The sequence below is a fragment of the Phodopus roborovskii genome, unplaced genomic scaffold (assembly GCF_943737965.1).
Source record: "Phodopus roborovskii unplaced genomic scaffold, PHOROB, whole genome shotgun sequence".
NCBI lineage: Eukaryota > Metazoa > Chordata > Mammalia > Rodentia > Cricetidae > Phodopus > Phodopus roborovskii.
The window spans coordinates 13531254-13538852 of NW_026126407.1; positions in this window are offsets into that span (position 1 = coordinate 13531254).

Below are 7599 nucleotides of genomic sequence, written 5' to 3' on the forward strand. Positions count from 1 at the left end.
ACACATCAGGGAAGGTTTAGGCAAGGACATCCACTTGGGGGCTACCACAGGTAGGTAGGTAGGAGAGCCATGCGATCTGAGTGAGACCTTAGAAGAGACATATCTGAAGGCTGAGCTCTTGGGCACTTGGATGTTTAGAAGGTAGGGACTGGAAGAGGAATCAGCAAAGGTCTAGAAGAGGAGTGGCCAGCGTTCTGCCAGGGACCAAGAAACCCCATGTTCCAGGAGCACATGAAGGCTGTCTTGGGAAGACGGCTAAATTAAATAATCGGGAAGCTACAAATCTGAGGCTGCCTCTGTTCTATGAGTTCCTAGGTAGCAAAGTGGAATCAAATTTAGGAGGTTTTTGTTTTATTCTGTTTTAGTAGCAAATGGCCAAATTTTATCCAGTCACAAATAACCAAGCCAATTTCAGTCAAGTGACCAGTTCATGCCCAACAGTAAGGCCCAACTCACTCACTGGAGCAGATCCAGTGGGTCACCTGTAAGAGCCTGCTGCTCATGTGGCTGGACTACAGCCCAGTTCTAGTGAATTTGCTGAATGGTTTTTTCTTCCAACCGGTGATTTTCTGTGATGGAGACTGCTGCTTGGGCCAGTGAAGATGGGGCCTGCGAAGCGACTGCACCTTTAGCAGTGATTGACAGGAGCCTCGGTTGAAGGTAACTTTGCATTTTCAGCTGTGCCCTGTACTTACTGCCACCAGCTCCGCAATGCTCCATCCCTGTCTGTGTTCCCAACCTACCCACCCTTCCCAGACCTTAAGCTCTGAAATCTTTCTCCCATATACCTTGAAACTTGGGGGAAAATGGCTACAACTTTGAAAGACCACCCCAGCCCAGCCAGCAAGTCCTTCAGCAAAAGTGGCTGAAATATACAAGGCCCCTTCCACATTGCTTGATGGCCCTAGTGGGAAGGCCTAGAATGCGGGTACCCTGGTGTGAAGCTACACTGAGCCGCAGATGGAGGTCCCTGAGCACCTTTACTCTGTTGGTGACAATGTCAGTGCACTTCTTCTCAGTAGGTCTTACTTTCTTTAATCACCCCAGGACAAGCATGGGGTTTTCTAACCAACCTGCACTCTTCAGTTCACTGGGAATTCCTACTAGTATCTGCTTTATTGCCCTTTTGGGAAAGAGGACAATTTGCTTAGCTTTGAAATTAGAGTTTTTTTTTTTTTTTCTTTATTTTTTGTCATGCTGGCATGGAACCCAGGGTCTTGAGCATTCTAGATAAGCCCTCTACCATTGAGCTGTACACCAGCTCTGAATTATAATATGTTCTAATCCAAGTATCAAGGACAAAGATTGAGCAGTTTAGGTACATGAATGTTTGGGCCCATCTTGGGAAGCCTGGGGTGGGAGAAGAACCCTCTAGATTAAGGCTGGTTTCAGCCACTTTCTCCTCTTTGTGCCAAACAGAAGTCACAGCCAGCTCTAAACTGAACCTAGAAGCTTCAGCACACAGTTTATCAGTGAATCAGATGAACTTGCTACCTTCTTTCCAGCCTTTCTTACCTCTTCTCTCATCCACAGAGAAAGTCAAGTGCCTTGAACCATGCTAGTTCTACCTGGAGAGGGTGAGGAGGGATGGGGATGGAAGGTGGCTTAGACTTCAGCCTTCCAAATTTCATGCCTTTCTTTGGAAGTGGAGATACTGACACTGAGAAGAAAGCTCAACACAAATGGAACAGTCCTAATTCAGGGACCCGAATCCTCAAACTCAAAACTTAGTGTCAATGAGACATAACAAGTAGGAATATTAATCTGTGACGTTCTATTTCATGCATGAAATGGCTAAATTACAGTATAAATTCATTGTCAGCCTGTGTGTACAGGTGTACATGAAACATGAGTTTCATGTCTGGCTTGGGGCCCTTTCCCAAGACACCTTATTTTATCCATGCAAATATTAAAACAAGCAAACAAATGAACAAATAAAACATCTAAAAACTAATCAGAAACATCTCCACTCTGGAGCGTCTTGGCTAAGGGATGTTCTATCTTCCTCAGTACACCATTGTGGAGGATCAGGGTGTAAGACATGGGCAGCAGCTAACACCTTGACTGGGTCTGGTCCATCACTCAGGCTGTTCAGTCTTTCCTTCATGGCGGGTCTTTCTCTGGTTGTTATTCATTCTACTCCATGCCTTCCCTCAGTACACGGCAGAACCATTCCTGAGGACACTGGGAATGTTTGGCAAAATGATGGGTGCTGTCCTCGTGAACATAAAAAAATGCCACCTTCTGCAGGTCTTTGAGGTGTGGTGATATTCTTGGAGGTCACTGGTGAAGGATGATATGGATAACTTCATATGTATACTTGCAATGTGTATGTATCTGCTGTTCTAAACCATGCTACCCTTTGCCTCACATGTATGGTTTCTAGGCTGACATTCAGGGTTGACTTGCTTGCTGTTTTTCTTCTGACTGGAAATAAGACTTGATTTGTTGTGTAAAATGCCTCTACCAGATCTCCTCTTAGAAGTGGGTGCCATATCTATGGAAGCCTTCATGTATGGGGGGGGGATGGCTGGTGGAAAGGGAGAGACAGAGGCTAGATGGGACTGTGATTGTTGGACAAGCTATGTGGGGAAGACTGGTGTCTGACAAAATTAATTGTCTGCAATATTATTCACCCCTTTTTTTAAAGGAAAAAATTATGACACATATAACATGGATGACTGTAGTGATACATTATTTATGATTTATTAAAGCTTGACTGAGGATTCAGAAAAGCAAAGTCAGTCACAAGCCTTAGAAACCAGGCACACACCTTTAATCCCAGCAGCCAGAAGCTAGGAGGTGGTGGTATACACCTTTAATTTTTGGACTCAGACCAAGGCAGATATCTGTGAGTTCAAGACCACCCAGATCTACACAAGAATGAATCAGGCTAAAAGAAAATTATAGCTCACACCTTTAATCCCTACATTAGGGAAGTATGTAAGACAAAAGCAAGGTCTCAGAGATTCATTCATTCTACAGCCAGTCACATTGAAGATAGGGGCATTCATTCTCCAGCCACAATGAGGAAAGGTTCTAGTCTGAGGTTTGATGAGAGCCTGTGGAGACAGGACCAGCCCATTCAGCCTAAGGTAGAGGTAGAAACTATTGGCCAGCTGCTTTGCTTTTCTGATATTCACCTTGAAACTTGAACCCCAATATCAGTCTCTGGTCATTTATTTGTTCGTGTTACAGATGACCTTGAAAACATTCTCTTATGTGAAACAAGCCAGTCACAAAAGACAAATACTGCATGACCTCACTTGTATGAGGTCCCCATGGTGGTCAAATTCCTGAAGACAGAAGAGGTACTGACTGCCAGAGGTTAAGGAAAAGGGTGGGCTAGTGTTTAATGTGCACAGGCTTCTACCTGTGGGAGAGGAAGACATTGTAGGGATGAACAATGGAGATTGCACTTCTATGAAAATGTTCTTGATGCCACTGAACTGTGCACTTGAGATGGGTAGGGAGGGAGAATTGTGTGATGGATTTTAACGCCATTTAAAAAAAAAAGTGGAAAGGAAACTGTCTGACCTCCTTTGAGAGACAACAGAATTAGGTGTTTTTATTCCTGTTGGTTTTTTATTTTTTGAGACAGGTTTTGTGTGGATATGGAAACAGACAGAGGGCACAAACATGTTCAATTGTGCATAGGCATAGTGCCCAGGGTCCCTGGGTACTGCTTTGGAGAGGGCCACAAGGAAGGGTTGAGGAGGGTGGTACTAGTTGGTCATCTTACTATGGGAGATGTCATTCTGTAAATATGTTTCTTTTACTGGCCAATAGGAAAGCAAGATAGGTGGGACTAGGAGACAAGGATTCTGGGAGTTGTAGTAGGAGAGTCAAGATGTAGAGACTTGAGGGAAGAGGTCCGGACTCTCTCTCTGGTAAGATAAAACCACATGGAAACACTTAGGTATAGAAATGGGTTAATATTTAAGACCCATACAAAATGCTAGAACTGGCTAACAGCATTATGCATAAAACAGTGTCTCTGTGTGTTATTTGGGGTCTGATGCTGCTGTGGGACCAGGCTGGCTGGAAAACTGATCATAACATCTTACATTTTATTTATTTTTCCTTTTCTCATAAAGGGAGACGAGTGGCAGCCACAGCAAGTACTTGTGTTAAGTCTGAGTAATGGGTATACAAGTATTTGTCCTGTTATTTCATATAGTTTACACCAAACTAATTTTATAATTGAAAAGAGGAAATGAAATAGAACAAGCCACTGAAGCAGAAGAATCAGGTGGATTCTGTTTGAATTCTTGCAGTCTGTCCTCCTCAAGTACTGCATGGAACAACTCAAAATTCACACTGGCTCTTTCTGCCCTGCCATTCTGAGGCAACGCCACTTAAGAGAGCAATAGATACTATTGGTCATCTACATGGGTCCTTGACATGTCCTGTAATCTTTAGAAAACTGGAAATTAGAAAAATTTCCAGTCTACCCTTTCTTGCCCACTGCACCCAAGATCCACGTTTTTCTGTGACTGTCTCAGTCCCACCCATGTTATACATCCAGGGCTTTTTGTGCTTAAGGAGTCAAAATGCTTCATGAGCAAACCTGATTCCAGCTTCATTTTCCAGGCTTGCTACCACTTTTCTAGGCTCCAAAGAACCCTTCTCAGAAGAGCTCTCAGCTGAGGTTCCCTGGGAGCTCACAGAAGCACAGCTATCATCAGCTCTGGAAGATGTGGGTCAAACTGATTCCCAGGGGGCTTGAGGGTTGGATCACCAATTGTGCTGAAATCGTGCGTTGGCTCTCTCTTTCCTGTCTTTGCCTGTGAACCTTGCTCATTGTTACCCAGCTATGCCCCTGACAGCTGTATACTTCTTGGTATCTGGAAAGAGGACCACAGGACTCTCTTTCTCCTGAGTTCCCTGACCCCTGGTAGGGAAGGTTACTGAGAGCCAGGTTGGGTTCTAATAGATGGGCTCCTTGCGCAGAACATCTAATGTCTGGGCTGATGTAGATTCTGGCTGTGGGCCAATTCTTCAAGCACTGCCCCCCACCCAATTCCAAATTCTTTCATGCAGGCTAAATGGCATGGTGCCTATGACACTATAGACACCGGATAAAGTTCACTGATGGGTTAACGAAGGACAGAGACCTTCCAGGTTAATATGGTCAGTGAGTTTTTGTCCCTACATCCTGGTTGTCTCTGAGACAGGGCTATTGAGCTTTTTGTTACTATTCAAAGTCACACATACCCCAAGTCATTTATTTATTCCACAAGGACCTACCCCCTGATAGCCCATCTAGCTATGAACTCACCAACTAGACCTCATAATCCAAACACTTTCAGTAGTGCCCTTAGGTGGGGACTAATTCTTTAAGACAAATGTAAAATGGTCCCTTTTATATCCAATACAAACCAGGCAAATTTTCTGGTGTAGACTTCATGTTCTTAATCATGACAATATTATTTCCCATGAAATTATTCTTTAGAAGGCTATTTGCTGAGTGTGTGTGTGTTGGGCTTTATACAAGTACACACATGCAAATATATGTTTATACACACACACACAATCATCAGTCACTAATTTAGATGTTGGAGATATAAGGAACAGTCCTTACACAGTCGCATGAAACAGACTTATGGTTGATAAGAGGGAACAAATGTATAAAGAGATAATGTTAATACACTGAAGAATTAAAATGTGGAAGTGTCTATGTTCTGGTGAAGAGAGATGGTATGTGTTTGCTTCTTGAGCAGCACTAAGGTCACACTGTGGCGAATGTTCACTTCCTGAAAATGCCATATGTTGTACACATAAAATTTAGTTATGTTTCTCTTTGTGTGCTATGCTTCATTGAAGCTGTCATCTGTCCTTTTGAGAAAGGACCTGACTGTGGACTTAAGGCTATCGTCAAACTCAGGATCCTCCTATCCCAGTGCTGAGATTACAGGCATGCACCACCACACCTGGGGTACAAGCAACATTTTAAGATTTTAGAAGAAAGCAAGTGCCTTTGGAGCTCAAGAACCTGTTTTGACTTGCGCTTCAGAGGCTGAAGGCCTCTGCCCTGACATTTACGTCAGTTATTGGTGCCTTTGACATAAGTTTTGGCTCCATGAGCTTCCTTGGTGCAATCAGTTGTCATCTCCTCTCATTTACTCAATAGACAATCTTCTTTGGGGGAACATTTCTGAGGATTTCCTTTTCTCAGGGATCAGCTTAGACTTGACATCATGAATCCATACAGGATCTTTCTGCACCCACATGCAGGGTGATGGCCCCTATGAAAGAAGCCACATGCTGCAAAGGGCAGAGACTACAGGGTATCGGTCCTTGTGTGCTAGGAGGGCAAAGAGCCTGGGGAATGCCCACTCTCATCTAGTAGATGAGAGATGCTGGGTCCTAAACATTGTATAACAAAACACAGGACCAATGATTTGTCAGACAGATGCTCAACTTGATCCTTAAACACAAAGGAATTAGTTGGTCTCTCCCCGCCCCAACTTTATCCTTTGATAGTATAACTTACTTTCAACACAAATTTATGTTTTATTGTAGACATTTAGTTTCCCCCCAGAAATATATTTACTAAGCTCATAAATGCAAGTAACAAAATGAAGAAAGAAAAATAGAGAGAAAGAAAGAAAGAAAGAAAGAAAGAAAGAAAGAAAGAAAGAAAGAAGAAAGAAAGACTCTGAAGGGCTGGGGAGACAGCTTAACAGGCAAAGGTGTTTGTCAGCAAACCTGAGGACCTGTGTTTCATCCCAGGGACCCACATGATGGAAGGAGAGAACCAACTCTGCAAGCTGTTCTTTGACTTCCACCCATGAACACTGGCATATGCACACGTGTGTGCGCACACGCATGCATGCACACAATAAATACATGAACAAATAAATGTCAATCTTTTAAATGACTCTGAGCTAGGACATATTTAAGTTTCCTGTAAGTTGGCAGACTATGGTCCTTCTACAACCTGTGGTGTCTTCATTCCATGCCAGTTTAAAACAAGACCTAGATTAGTGCAGGGTGGTACCTGAACACACCAGGAAAACCTGAGCACAGCGTCACCTCCCAGGAGGTCTGCATGCTTGGCGGAGTTTATTTTTAGAGACAGGGATGCACGGTGATTTAATTGAAGCAGGACAACCCAAACATCAGTCCCACTACTTCGCTGTGATAAGATGTCTTTCCATTTCTTTCATTTCACCATCCTTCCAAACTGGCTTCACTGTGAGTAGACATTATGAGTTGTCTCCTGAGCTCTGAGATTAAAAGCCTGTGTCCCCATACCTGGTGAAGAGTATTTTTAGGCAACAAGATTGACTTTGACATTTCTGTCTTAATGAAAATCAGAAAGCACAGTGCATCCACGTATTTCATGTGTCAGCTAGAGAAAAATATTTCAGGTTTGTTTGTCACTAAATCTGTGTGGGTGATATATTCCGCCGCATCTGCTGTAAGGGGTGGGGAGTCTTTCCCTTCATCTTCTTATTCCCTTAATACTTCCATGACTCTGTTTCCTTTGGGAGACTTATTAAACTCAGAGTCAGGGAAGCATATGATGTTACTTTATGTTAGAATGTCAATAGTTGATATTTTCCATAGGTTTTGTCTCCTCTAAAGGTGCTG